Source organism: Prionailurus bengalensis, chromosome C1 (assembly GCF_016509475.1).
Source record: "Prionailurus bengalensis isolate Pbe53 chromosome C1, Fcat_Pben_1.1_paternal_pri, whole genome shotgun sequence".
Lineage (NCBI taxonomy): Eukaryota > Metazoa > Chordata > Mammalia > Carnivora > Felidae > Prionailurus > Prionailurus bengalensis.
This window is the reverse complement of record NC_057345.1, coordinates 70,616,001-70,631,566: the sequence shown is the minus strand read 5'-3', so window position 1 is coordinate 70,631,566 and position 15,566 is coordinate 70,616,001. Positions and strand designations below refer to the sequence as shown.

The window sequence follows — 15,566 nt, the reverse complement described above, 5'->3', positions numbered from 1 at the left end:
CCTCACAACCTAATGAGAGCGGCATACTTATTATGTGCATTTTACTGGTAAGGCTTAGAAAGATTGAACAATTTGATCAAAGCCACACTGGAAGCTAGTGGTGGAACTAAATGTGATCTACCTGTTGGACTCCAAAGTCTTCTGACCTTCTGCCTGCTCATTCTCAGCATACTCCCCATCCATAGGACTGTGATACCATGATGCTGGCCTGGCACAGGGGTCTGGACGATATAATGGCCAAAGACATAATATAACTCTCGTGTCTCTGCTATTTTCCAAGGAGCTAGCTGATGGATGGCAGCCAGATGCAGGATAGTCCTTTATTTAGAATATTGTGTGAGAGAGATGTGGTTCTGAGGGAAGCTAGGAATTTACAGGGAAAATTCTCTCATGGGAATGCCACAGGAAGCAGAACTCTGTGGAACACAGGCAAATCATGGTCTACTTTTATAAGTTAAACAGCTTGTACTCAGTAAGTATTTGGGTCTGTTTTGGTCTATAAAACCTAGGTTCTTTATCTCTGTGACTTTTGAGGCAGCTTTGTAGAACCATTGGCAGGTCAGGCAAGGGAGAAGCCCTGGGGGCAGGGTAGTCTCACCTCTACATTTTGCATTTGAAGGAACGGAGGCATAATTAAAGGAAATTTATTTATCCAGGAAACATTTCATGAGAACCTGTGTTTTGTGTATAGTGCTAAATGCCGGGTACAGAAATGAAACAATACAATCACTGTTCTAGGATCTCTGTGCCTAGTGGAGGAGGCAAGCTCTAAACATATAATTTCAATAAATACGGTAAACACTGCAACTGTGCTGAGAATTCCATGGGATCCTGAGGGAGTCAGCAGAGACTGATGTTTGAGCTAGAAGAAGGAAGTAGGAAAAGACAAACCAGGCAAGGGAAACAGGATCCTGGTTGGGTCAAGTGTATTCAGAGAACAGTGAGATGTTCATGGTGGTTGGAACGTGAGGTGATATGAGAGGAGGTCACAGGGGCTGGGGTGAGACTTGCCCAAAGTCAAATAACTTCTGGGCTGTTGAGATTGAAGCATTTCAGTCTATACCCTCAAGTAGGTTTTAATGACATTTTCCTTTCACTGGGTCTATTTTATGCACCTTGATTTTACTAGGCTAGACTTGGCATCCTTCACCAGGGACACAGGATCACTTTCACATGCTGCAGAACTTCTTAGGGCATCTGACAGGTCTGCTGACCACATGGAACAGTTTTGTGATATGTGGGAATCAGCTCAGGCTCTTGTACCTTGTTTTGTTTCTGTATCTCGCCTGCAGCAAAGTCTTAGCCCCTGCCCAGCACGGAGGCCTCAAGTTACACTGTGATCCTGAGAGTACCTGGTACATCTGGGTGTGGGCAACATAGTTGAAAATGCCTTTTGAATAAAGTCATTGGTTTTTAATCGCCGAAGAAGAATAACTGAAAATTCAGAGATTTGCGACTGCTCCATCTCCTATAGAAAGGGGAAGAAAGATGTACTGCTCCTTCTCTTGATTTTGAGATTAATCCATGGCCCTTTTTATCCCGCTTCCGGGTTTTCCTTTAGAATTCACTGACCACAAGTTGGTTTCCTGTCCCCACGGTGCCTATGTATATTTGATGTACTTTTACTGGCTGGCTGAACAGCATGATGGAAATGAAGGTGCTGATCCACTACTACTATTGGTCCCATGGCTTTCCCTTGTCCCTTAAAATTGGGGGATCCTGCCAAATTCCTTTCCATTAATTATAATAACAATAATAACAAAAGCTTCTTTGGGGGTCTCCTCCGTGCCTTTACAATGCAGTTCTTTCTCTCCTATATTCCCCTTAGGATATTTTCTACTTAATGAGATGCAGTGATACATATTCTTTCTTGCTGTTTCTCTTCTGGCTGAATGTGATTTTTTTTTTTTTTTTTGTACCTACAAAGGCCCCACAGTTTGAGTCCTGAGTGGCAAAAAATTATTGCTTAAAGAAGGAAAGCAAATACTGAGGCCGAAACTGTGAACTCTGAAGAACTATTATTTTCTTCCTGTAGCATGTTTTGAGAGCCTACTATATCCTCTGCTAGATTTTGAGGACATAAAGATAAAGCAGTCTCTGTCCACAAAGAAGTGAGTTGCATGCAGAAGACTAAGGAGTAAACCAACAGACACACAGAAAAGATGGGCATCCCCAAAGGGCTGTGGGAGCATGGAGGAAGGGCCATTTAGTCTGGGTAGTGGGTTGGAGAACACAGGGAATCCATTTCCAGAGACGTGCTGAGTTGCTACTTTTTAAAAAAAAATTTTTTTTTTAACGTTTATTTATTTTCGAGACAGAGAGAGACAGAGCATGAACGGGGGAGGGGCAGAGAGAGAGGGAGACACAGAATCGGAAGCAGGCTCCAGCCTCTGAGCCATCAGCCCAGAGCCTGACGCGGGGCTCGAACTCACGGACCGCGAGATCGTGACCTGAGCCGAAGTCGGACGCTTAACCAATTGAGCCACCCAGGTGCCCCATGAGTTGCTTCTTAAAGAATAGAATTGAATAAGTATTGGGTGGAAAACTAGGAGGAAGGGGAGGAGAGAAAATGGAGGAGGGAGAGATGTCACAAAGGACGGTGGAATAGAAGGAAACATCATTTGCAAGGAACTGCGGGTCAGAAATTACATGGCATGCAAGAGCAAGTACAAAATGATGGGTTAAGGAGAGGATAAAGATTTTTAACTAGTATCACTGAGGGCTTACTAAATAGCCTTTCGTATACCATTATCTCACAAACGGTTGGGTAAGTGTCTGTGGTAGATATTACTGTATCTAGATAAGAACACTCTAGGCCGAGGACATTAAGTCGCCTTCCAAGTCCTTACAGCCACCTGATAAGTGAGGGAGCTGGGATCTGATTTCACTTCTCAGGTGTTTGGTACAGACACTTTGCAGTGGCCTCACGTGCATTTGCAGAAGCCCTTGTCAGGCATCCTTTCCCGAAAGGAAGGCCCAGCAGCGAGATGGGGGTTAACAACCACATTCCCTAAGATGTTGAGGAAACTTTTGTAATGCGTGTGGTTACAGGTAAGAAATTGAGGGAGGAAAAAAGTGGCTCTTTAGAGGAGGATGCTGGATGGGTTAAAAAGAGAAACCAAGGATGAAGGAGGTTAAGCAGTGATGAAGGAAAGGAAGAAAGTAATTAGAGTTCAGTGAGCTAAAGACACAATTTAAAGACTTTTCAGGAAGGAGCCAAGGTGGGAATGGAAAAGATTACATTGCAAGGTTTCTATGGGCTGGTGAAAGCTTTAGGGTAAATCAAAGGACTGTTACCCATTCAATAGAATTTTATATTATTTTAGGAAATCGAGTAACAGTCCATTAGCTGCAAAGTCCAGGATCAAGAAGACAGCTAAAAGACGGGGCAAGTTCTGGAAGCCTCATATATCTAAGGGTTTCGGCTGTGAAACATGTTGATGTTTTAAGAGTCTTGGAGATCATCTCCTGTGACTTTCTGACTTTGCAGTTGAGGAAACTGAGGCCAGAGAGATGTTGTTATTTTTACATAAGATTGAGCCCCCTTCTAAGCAGAGACTGGATTATAACACTCAATAATTAACACTCAATGTTAAAATGAACACAGCCCCTCGGTAGCTCTGTGATCCCCATGGGCATAGATCTCTGATCCTCAGAGATCAACCTCCCCTAATGTCATAACCCTTTCTGTTCTGACCCCTTAACTCCTGTTCCCTTTATGGAAAAGCTCCTCAGAATGGTGGTCTGGCTTCAATGTCTCCACTTCTTCACCTCTCATTTTCTCTTGAGACTTTTCCATGTGGGCTCTCATCAGTAACACTCCCTGGGAACCAGCCCGTTTTCCAATCCAGAAAGCCATTCTGCCTCCAGTTGTGATTCTAAGTTTTACCAATGGGATGATTTTAGAAGGACATTCTTCTAAAAACGTATAAACGTATTGCTCTCTAAAGAAAAGCTGTAGAGGTCAGAAGGTCAGGAGTATGACTTGACCAGAAAAGCTCGTGGAGGAAAAAAATGACAATAAACCCACCCACTTCTTATTTCATATCATTTTTAGATTGGCAAAGAGTAGACACATCATGTAGGTGGAAAATATTCAGAATTACTCGGAATGTTTTCTTGAGGAGAATGTTAACATTAGCCCCGGCTTTTTAAATGGCTCATTTTGGAGGCTAATCAAAGGTTCAGAGAATTGAAGAAAAATCTGAATTTCTTTCTAGAGGGAAAGTATTGATGATGAAACTTGTTCCTCATTCTGCTTCCTTTCTTTGACAATAATCACCATCTCCTCCTCCCTCTCTAATTTATCAATGCATTTTAGGCTGCAGAGAAATCTGAATAGCCATACTGATTTCACGAATTAGGGGTAAATCCTACAGTTTCGATCTCTCCACAAAATCCCACCAGATCTGAGCAGCACTGAAGCTACTTTTAATCCACAAATGACACTAATCTGGGCTCTATATTCATGGGGGGAAAACACACAGTCACCCTGGAACCAGAGCTATGTATTTTCTTTTAAGTAAATAGTTTGAATATAAGCTTTGACAGGCCGGAGAAGATTTCTTTGAAAGAAGCCTTACAAAACATCTTTTCTATTAGAGCAATCCTCACCCACCTGCACCCCTTTAAATCCTCCTTTAAACCTTCTCTTTTACTTCTTCTTCCTATATCCTTGACTTAATACTATAGCTCAGATAGTTTTCCCACATCTTGCAAAGCATATCTTGATCTTCATCATCTGTAGGAAATGAGGTTTTTTTGTTTTATTTGTTTTTATTTTTTTATTTGTTTTTTGTTTTTGTTTTTTATTTTTGAGAGAGAGAGAGTACAAGGGTGAGGGAGAGGGGCAGAGGCAGAGGGAGAGACAGATTCTTAAGCAGGCTCTATGCTCAACATGAAGCCAGACTCAGGGCTTGATCCCATGACACTGGGATCATGACATGAGCCGAAATCAAGAGTCAGGCGCTCAACCAACGGAGCCACCCAGGCATCCTGGAAATGAGGTTTGATGTGAGAGTTAAGATACTATTGTGAATATGGAAGCAGCCTAAGTGTCTGTCTTCAGATGAATGGATAAAGAAATGTAATATGGGTCTCCTGGGTGGCTCAGTCAGTTAAGTTCCTGACTCAATTTCAGCTCAGGTCATGATCTCATGGTTCATGAGTTCAAGCCCCTCATTGGGCTCTGTGCTGGCAGCAGGGAACCTGCTTGAGATTTTTTCTGTCTCTCCCTCTTTCTCTGCCCCTACCCTGCTCATGCTCTCTCTCTCTCTAAAAGAAATATTTAAAATGAGAGAGAGAGAGAGAGAGAGAGATAATATATATCATAGGGAATATTATTCAACCAAAAAAAAAAAAAAGAGAAAATCTTGCTATTTGCAACAACATGGATGGAACTTGAGGGCATTATGCTAAGTGAAATCAGCCAGACAGACAAAGACAAATACTATATGGTCTCACTTATGTGTTGAATCTAAATAAAAACAAAAACAAAAGAAGAAAAACACATCCCTCCCTAAAACAAAACAAAAAACACAGCTCAGATACAGAGAATAGATTGGTGCTTGACAGAGGCAAGGGTTGGAGGTGGGCAAAATGTGTGAAGGTGGTCAAAAGCACAAACTTTCCAGTTACAAAATTAATAAATCCTGAGGGCATAATGTTCAACATGACTATTATAGTTAATAGTACTGTATTATATATTTGAAAGTTGCTAAGAGAGTAGACCTTAAATGTTCTCATAACAAGAAAAAAAATGTGTAACTATGTGTGGTGATGGTGACCTACAATTAATGTTATATGTCAATTATATCTCAATAAAAATAAATAATATTATGAAAGAAACTGGTCTTTTAGAAGCACTTGGTAAATGTTTGTTTATTCTAGCTTTAAAGCTGTATTCTAGTTTGTGTATCCGCAAATGAATTTTATTTACTTATTTATTTATTTATAGAATTTTTTTTTAATGTTTCTTTATTTTTGAGAGCAAGAGAGATACAGAGCATGAGTGGGGAAGTGGCAGAGAGAGAGGGAGATACAGGATCTGAAGCAGGCTCTAGGCTCTGAGCTGTCAGCACAGAGCCCGACGTGGGGCTCGAACTCATGAACTGTGAGATCATGACCCAAGCCGAAGTTGGACGCTCAACCACTGAGCCACCCAGGTGCCCTTCCACAAAAAGAATTTTAGGAATCTGTATATTGTCTTTACTTCCAAAGAATCTTCCAGAGGCTAGGGGGGTTTGCATGACAGCCTCAGATGACTGAGGCCAGCCTGACCTGCTCTGCATTTCCAAGAAGTTCCAGCCTTTCTAGGAATAGATGCTGTTAGATTCAGGGCGTCAACTGGCCCTTTTTGCTTTTATTCAAGGCATGAGATAAGCTACCAAGGGACTCTCCACACTGCAATGAACATTCAGACTCCTAAACTGGTCCATGATTGATTAGGAAAATGAGAGCATCTACAGATGTTCTGGTGTCCTCATGGAGGTAATTGACTGTGGTAAGACGCAATGTCGAAGATGAGACAATGGATCAGAATAAGAAAATGTATTTGTTTCTTGATATGGCAATAGGCACATGGACTTTTAAAAATAGGGTTAAATTCTGGCTTGCGAACCATAATCAGAGCAATGCCAATCAGTTACCATTCAGAAACATATAGCAACCAGCTTTAAGTACCCTAGATTAGGAAGCACCTTACATAATATGTAGGATTCATCTATTTCATATTTTAATAATTCTGCATCACAAACACTTCTATTGTACTGTGCAGGCAACTAATACTTCCAATTTTTCAACAGGTGCAGGATAAACTATTTAATTGATAGTGTAATTACCACTACCCTTATTTGGGTAGATGGAAATGTAACTTTTATAAGACGCTTGAAAAAACAGTCTAGGATTGACCATAGTTATTTTGAAAGCCCTCCTGGGCAATATTCTTTGATTGCATTCCACCGATATTTTAATCTTGTCATTTTTGTTCAAGGACCAGCGGTGACTCCCTATTGATCCTGACATCCGATACAAGCGTCTTCACTGACTGCCAATTGCTCAGCCCATCTTTCAAATCTAATTTTCATTACAACTCAACATTAACACTCAGGTCTGTCACGTTAACATGCTTCTTGCTTCCCCCAAAGCCAATTATAGAATTAAAGAGTTTCTTTAGAAAGACCATCTAATTTACTCACTCCCTTATTTTCAGATAAAGACAGGCTAAGAGTGGCTGACTCAGATGGCTAGTTACTAACAGAACAAGACTTGGGCGCAGGTCACCTTATGTTCCAGTTAGTCATGGTTCTCCCTGACTATGCTACTGCTTGACTCTCATTTTCCCCTTTGTGCTACTGATGAGGAATGATACTGCCCCAAATGCCATCTACTTTCCTTTTAAGATGTATGTCTTTCCAACATTCCAGAATACTGCTCCAAAACTCAGCTCCTCTAGAACCTTTGCCCTTTAACCCCAGGTAGCTCTCACATACCTTTATGTCATATCAAAATCTCTCCCCAAATTCCCCCAGGGCCTCCTGCAAACACTTCCTTCATGTCAAACCAATATGACTTTGGGTTATTCTACTTCTTAAAATGATGTGATTTTTGGTTCTCTAATCACGAATTCCTTAATAAGGTCTTCTCTATCCCCACCTCCTATCCTGGTGCCAAACACAGTGGTTCTTCACACAGATAGAGCTCAATATTTATTGACAGTAAAGCAGAATGGCAGGGGGCAATTTGCCTCATCTTTTCTACATTCTATTGCTTTTACAGCATATAGAATTCTCTCTCTATTGATGCAGTGCCTGTTCAAAGCTGCCCATACTAGACCAAATATATTCTATGTCAATTCTTCTTGGCCTTAGAACTGTGACATGGTTGAAAGGTACATTGTGAGTCAATTATCACTAATAATAGTTATAGCACTGACATTTGGAAATGATTTACATATTTCTTTAAACAGAGAAAATTCAAAGTTATCTAATATTACCCTTACCACTTTACATTCATGGAAGTTTAGAAAGGGGTGGAGTCATGGCTTGAAATTAGCCTCCCTTTTTATTTTTATTTATTTTTAATGTTTATTTAATTTTTATTGAGAGACAGAGAGACACAGAATGTGAAGAGGGGAGGGGCAGAGAGAGGGGGACACACAGAATCCGAAGCAGGCTCCAGGCTCTGAGCTGTCAGCACAGAACCCGACTCGGGGCTCAAACTCACAGACCGCGAGATCATGACCTGAACCAAAGTTGGACCCAGACGCCCCTGGCCACCTTTTTAAAGGTAACCTGGCATAGCTCTGCTCTGCTCTACCATACATTAATTTCGAGTCCAGTTTATTTACCATATTTCTCCATTCTTAGAAACATGTAGTCTGTCAAGAATAGTGAAGGAGCTGAGATTTCACCCTATTTACCAGCTACCAAGTTGGCCTGCCACAGTTTCATCGATGCCAGCAGAAGACATGAGATCCCTGAGTCAGAGACAAAGAATAGTTGATCGCTTATAGCAAAAGCAGTAGTATTAGCATTGTACGGGTTCCCAAGCTCTGTTTCCTATAGAACAACGAGTGTGTTGTGTTACAGAACATTGAACTTAAGAAATCCAAATGCTTTATAATAGGCTACATTGATACATTGGGAACAAACCTACCCAACCTTTGCAGTCAAGGGAGACATTGTCAGTATAACATCATCCTTGAAAAAATAGTCTAAACGAAAGGTCATCAATACCTCTGTTCCTGAGATATAAAGAAAAGGGAGAGAACCATGGAGAACTGCCTCCCAACTAAGCTCATTGCAACCTTTGTACCAAATACATGGCTTCTTGTTCATAGATTAGAGCCATGGAAATGACTGTGGTAGGCAACAAAGGCCACATGGAAGGTGTTATGGGCCATGACAAGAAGAGGACCCTGGATAAATCTTTGCAAATGAAGGGAAGGAGGCAAGTGATATCTTGCTTAGTTAAAGAGGCAAAAGAAAGGCAAACATGAACGAGTTGTTATGTATAAAGGCCTATTTCACCATTCAAATGAACAGGACCATGGTCCATGGAGGATAAGTGGTAGTGACAAAAAGGAATGGTGAACTAACCCAGATGGAGACCAAAAAGAACTTTGATGAAAAATGAGTAAATGCAGAAGGTGAAGTAGGGGACAGGCGGAAGAGACTGGGACAGAGACAAAATGTTGCTGGCTGACAAAGCAAATAACTCATCAGCTTTAGTTTTGCATCTATCTCTCTCAAGGAGAACAATGCTTACAGTAGAATTAATTATATCAGGGGTCAACAAACTATGGCCTGTAGGCCACAAACTTCCTGCTGCCTATTTTTGTAAATAAAGTTTTATTATAACACAGCCACCCCCACACTTTTTTTTTTAATCTTCTATGGCTGCTTTTGTATTACATGGGCAGAATTGAGTCGTTGCTACAGAGAACAAATGGCCTTAAAACCTATAATGTTTATTATCTGTTTTATTATAGTAAAATTTGGTAAACTATGATTAGATGAACCTACTCAGCTGGATTTGAATCCTGAGTGGCTTGGGCAGAATTTACGGCAAAAACAAATACCTGACCACTAATATCTATTCTCCCCTCTTTTGGGCACACAGCCAGGCCATTTTCCCAGATTCTTTTGTTGGTAAGTGAGGCCATGCAATCAAGATCTCTCCAAAGAAATGTGAGCAGAAGCGACGTGCCACCATTTTGACCAGTTTATAAAATCTCTACACATGACTACTCCTTTATTCTCCCTCTTTTGGCTTCCTGGGACTTCAATACCCATCATGACCTTACAAGCTATGTGTCGAAGACAGAGCTTGGGTCCCGGAGCTTCACTGCTATCCCAAACTCTCACCCTGGACTATTAAATAAAGAAGAAATCATCTTCTTGTTGGCTACGTTGTTCTGTGCTGTTGAAATGTTGATATATATATTAGTTATAGACATAGACAATTAGATATATTACTGCAACCTACTCTAACACTAATTGAGAGAGAGCACTTAGCCAAAATCTATTCTCATTGCACCTATGGGAATGTTTTTCTCCTAACAGTTAATCTGACTGTGGGGTGTGGTTATTTGTCTTGTTGTTGTTTTTCTGCAGCATCCAAACAACTTTACTACTTTAAGAGAAAATCCCCAAAGAGATGGAACAAAGGGCCCTCCCTGTCTCAATCTATGGATGCCAAAGTGGGGCAGATATTTCTTTTCCTCATCTCTGGCAGCTAGCATAGGTGTTTGACCACAGCTTGACCCATCAGATACTCTACCACTTTGAATCTTGAGCAAGTGGTACAAAGATGCGAGGGTCCTCAGAGGTTTTTCATGGCACTTTTGGTGTCAAAAATTGCGTTGTGTGGGACTGAATGGCCAGTGGTGACGAGTAGTGTTGCACCAGCAGTGTCTTTCCTTCTTTCGGAATGTTCTTGGCCATGTGTTGTTTCTGTTCCCTTTTCTTAACTGTGGTAGTTTACACTGTTCAATTAAACTATGTCTTCTAGAATTTCCTTTTCTGTATGTAACAAGTTATAGTGGGCAAAAAAGGAATTTGTGGAGAGCCTGCGTGTCTCAGTTGGTTAAGCATCTGACCCTTGACTTTGACTCATGTCATGGTCTCATGGTTCGTGAGGTGAAGCCCCGCATGATCTATACAGATCTCTCTCTCCCGCTCTCTCTGCCCCTCCCCTGCTCTCTCTCTCTCTCAAAATAAATGAATAAGCTTTAAAAAAAAAAAGAAGAATTTGTGTAAGACTGTGAACTCGGAAGGCAGAAGTGAAACAACAAACGTTACTCTCTGAAGGTCTTCATGACTAGATGCGGTGACAGAATTAAAGGTTCCAGGCAGTACTTGCTCTCTTACCTCCCACCTCCAGCTTTTCTTCCCAATTAGTGGCCCTTTGACTAACAGCAGCCTCAGGACCACCACCATTCATTTGGTGTGTGGCTCGCTGAAGAGAAGCCCAGCTTCCTTAGGTAATCCCACAAGCCTTGCGATCCCACTTTGGTGGCTGGATGTGCTTGGTGGTTGACTCCTTTCTGATCCTCCCACTTCCTACTGGACGCCCACTTCCCAGCAACTCCTATAACTGTCTTTTGGCCTAATTTCCATAATAAATTCCTCATCATAAAACACACATGGTTCTGCTTCTAACATCTCCCTGTTGATCTCTGAAAACCCACACTGTTTACCCTGGCCAGCAAGGCCTTCTGTGACCAAGGCTCTGACTCTCCAGCATCATCTTGTGAAGTTCTTGTGCTTCAAACTGAGTTTCACTCTAGAATACTCTAGCCTCTGTGTATCTGATATAGTTTCACACCTCTGTGCTTTTTGCTTATTCTGTTTTTCCCCTCAGAATACACTCCTTTTGCACGTTTGTGTAATTAATTTCTGTTGCCTCCTCAAGCTTAGGCCCAGGTATTATCTCCTCCAAGAGTATTTGGCTGTCACCATGGACCAGGTTAAGTGCCCCTCCATTGGGCTTCCATTGGCCTCTCCATGATGTCCCATATACATTGTTTTGAACCCTGCTATTTCCCCTCCCTGGACTATATCTTTCTCGGAGACAGGAACTATGTCACATTTGTTTTTAAATCCTTAGTGTCTGTACAGAGCCTAACACAAAATAGGCTTCCAAAGTGTTTTGTTTTTTTTTTAAATTTTTTTTTTCAACATTTATTTATTTTTGGGACAGAGAGAGACAGAGCATGAACGGGGGAGGGGCAGAGAGAGAGGGAGACACAGAATCAGAAACAGGATCCAGGCTCTGAGCCATCAGCCCAGAGCCTGACGCGGGGCTCGAACTCACGGACCGCGAGATCGTGACCTGGCTGAAGTCGGACGCTTAATCGACTGCGCCACCCAGGCGCCCCCAAAGTGTTTTTTAAAGTGAGCAGAACTAGCTGTTCTAAATGAGTTTGGCTTGATAAATTACATCTCGGTATCTTCAGAAAATCAACACAATGCTAAAACACCATGTATAATAAGAACAAGCAAATGGAGGTAAATATGGTAGAAAATGGGTGGTTAAGGTAGTGGATTTTATGCCCCAATAAATAAAGAAACAGTAATCACTGGAAATCAGCAAAGGGTCCCCAAGAAAATATTTGTTGGTTCCCAGTCATTTATGACAAATCTTCTTTGAGCCAGGCACTGTATTAGACACTCAACATACAAAGGTAGCTAATTTTAGCCCTGAAGTGAGTTCAAGTTTCATGGGACAGCCACACCTGAGCAGCATCTGCATAGGTACAGTAATAGCTGCCTTCATGACCTATGGAAAACTTTACCCTAAAGCTGGTGATTAATAGATCAGTGTTTACCCGAAGATACACTTAAAGTAACAAGCACTGATCTTTTTCTCTTCACCTACTTTTGTTAGTGATATATATCATGATATTGGAGAGATAGTTATATCGGTGGCTGAATCAAAGTTGGGAGGGATGGTAAAGATGGTAAGTAGGATCTAGAACTCTTTGTGGTTGCAATAATAAAAACAAAATTCAATCAGATGAATGTAACGTTCTGTACACGAGCCTTAAGTCCCAGTGTCCCTAGGTAGAGGTTACCGCAAGATGCATTCCAACGGGAAAGAACTTTCTAACAATAGGAGCCATTGTCCAGAAGTGGAACAGACTATCCTGGGAGATCACGTGCTGCCCTCACCGGAGCTCTGAAGCAGAGGCAGGAAACCCCCGTGGATGTGGTGAGATCTCAGCGTTGTGTTGTTTCACACACCCTGGCCTCAACCACATGAAGAATCTTATTTGTCTGTTGTTGGGTCAAGAGATGTTCTCTCCAGCTGTTGAGAATCTTGTCGCCTGGGTAAAATAACAGGGCATATTTTACAAGAGCTATTAATATGGGCTGTAAGTGTGCTGTGAGGCACCAGGCCAACAGCTGGATGGAAATGGCAGGTTCTGGGCCAGCTGAAACCCTGCTTTCAAGTGTTGCATGTTGCGCGCACACACATAAACACACACACATGTGCGCACACGCATACACACAACCAGCTTGGGAATGTTAAACGGCTCCAGATTTATTTTTTAATATGAACTAAAATGTGGAGTGTGGCCTAGAGGTACACAGAACCCGGCGAGCCTGCTCCTTCACGCCACAGGCCGGAGGCATCTGGCCCAGGCCTAAAAGCTGCTGGAGCTCGGCGAAGATGAAGCGTTCGGGAAGGCATGCCCTCCTCCTCAGCCAGGTGACCGGGCAGAGGAACCGCAGAGCAACCCGGGCCGTCACAGCATCTGGGTGATTACCTAGTCAGATTGCCACCGCACAACAGTGAGATCTCTCTTCTTCAGGCAGTCAACGTCCCTTGGTGAGTCATTAGAAAAAGTAAGATGCTACCTATATTCTACATAAAATACAAACACTTGTATTTTATGTTCCATCCCTCAGCCATCGTGTTCCTGTCTCACAAAAGTCACAGATTTACTCCGGTCATGACCGAAAGGAAAGGGCGGCGAAATGGTAACACATTGCTCTGCAGCTTCCAGAATGTCGTCTTAGGGAAACGGGCAGTATCTTAGGCGGGACTGGGGACTGCCAGTTGCAAGCTTTCGGTTTAAAATGATTAATAAGGGGAGGCGGGAGGCAGGAGGAAGAGGTGTCGTTTTTGTCTCTGCTATTGTTCTGCAGTCGTTTCTGTGATGTTCGGAACGACACTTAATCAGTCGGGGCCCCTGTTTATCAGCTCGCCCAAGACAGGCCACGGGATTTATTTTGTCAATGAGCCTTGTTGTCTTTCAGCAGCCTCCATTCCAGAGAGGAGCGTTTACTACTTGGCTCTCTGAACAACGTCTGATAGAGCTAACTAATAGCTTGCGGCTTTTTATCCGTATCCACATTTTCTATCTCGCCCGTAGCGCTGAAGGTGGAGTTGAGTGAAATGTTTGCACTTGCTGAAAGTCTGAACTCAGACAAAGCGTCAGGATTTTCTTACTGGGACCAGAGGCTGTCAGGCTGATTTGATAGGGTGCTATTGCCAAAATCAAAATACATCTGAACAGGTATTTTTAAGTCTTCATTGAGGACTTTTCTCATCCTTCGTCAATGGTCTTGATTTCATTAAACAAAAACAAAAACAAAAACAAAACTCCGCCTGGCTTCTACTCTGTCAAAAGCAGACTTATTGTTACCCTAAAACGGTACAGCACTTGCCAGTTGTGTTTTGGTTTTCAAGCTGTTCAGCATCTGAGCACAGAAATGTATTGTTCTGTCCCAAATAACCTCTTTATATATTTTGAAGACTCAAAAGCAACATAATTAGCTTATATACTTTTACTCCTAATGTAATTGTGTATCAATTTTTGTCATTTTCAAAATACTGTCACAGTAAATCTGAAATGATATTATCAGGAGTTTGTTATTTGGGATCCCATGCTGTATTTCAGTAATTATGCAAATTAATGAAGTAAGACAATCTTATTTGGAAGCGATTCACATGATAAATGGAAAATAGAACACAAGAACATAGTTAAACTCAATTCTCATTTTTACAAGCTGTGCCTTATCATATTACTGGACTGAAACACAGGCTTTCATTGTGAAATGCAGCATCTGTAACAAGTAAGATCATTATTAAAATTAAGCATTAAAGAGTATATTCTTTGCTCTTTCTTTATGCAGCTTGAGAGCATAATGTGTTCTTCAAATTGCTACCATATTGTTTCAGAAATGCTTATCAATGTGAAGTGTCATTCAATTTCATGGAGTCCTCTGTTCCCATTCCCTCAATTGTAAACCAAACAAGAAAACAGATGCGTGATTGCAGCTCTTTTGAGTATTAACTTTCAAAAAGATGTGCCTTTCCGCCAAATTCCAAATATTTTTGTTTTGTTTTAAATTACTCTCACTCCAGATAGCTGCTTCTGATGACTCGGAGAAGCAGTAGTCAAAGCAGTACCATGAGAATTTGTCTTCAGAACCATCAGACTTCCCTTGCCTTTGGAGACATATGCCTCTCCCTTCTGCCTCCATCTTCGGGAGCTCCACGCTGTCTCCTGTGCTGTCCTACCTATTATAGCCGGTGCCGAGCAAAAAAAGTGACATCACTTATTCCCTAGCAGGGTTCCGTGCCCGTGATTCCAGGGGGTACTTGCACTTACTCTGTAGAGAGTTAGAAACCCTATGTTGGAAGGGATCCTTGCAGGCTGATACGCCATTTTCTTCTTGTCACTTCAAAGACAGTTTGTTTACTCTTTTTCTGCCATTGTTAGTGAGTGTTGTTTTGTTTTGTTTTGTTTGTTTGGATGTTCTTGCTTTTGGTGAGCTAAAAAAATCGGCCTCTCTGTACTTCATAATCACTAACCTTCATTTGCCTTCTAGGGTAACACGGGACAAATCGACCTACCTTCTCCACTTGACAGCTTTCCAAATATCTGAGGAGAGTAACCACATCTTTCCTTCGCCTCCTTTTAGCCAAGTTAATCATTCCCGGTTCTTTCATTTGTTCCTCATTTGACATGGTTTCCAGATTCTGCCAGACATTTTCCCTCCCCACCGCCCATCTGGACTGCCAACTCTGAACAAGCTCTAGTTTCCCAATGC

At 41.8% G+C, this 15,566-nt stretch overlaps 1 long non-coding RNA gene across 1 annotated transcript; it reads left to right on the top strand.

Annotated features, from left to right (window-relative positions):
• The first annotated feature begins 6,140 nt into the window (after positions 1–6,140).
• On the top strand, positions 6,141–8,157 carry LOC122480693. The gene is made up of 3 exons (XR_006296627.1): positions 6,141–6,489; positions 6,992–7,108; positions 8,110–8,157. It is a non-coding gene; the product is annotated as an uncharacterized LOC122480693 (long non-coding RNA).
• Positions 8,158–15,566: the final 7,409 nt, after the last annotated feature.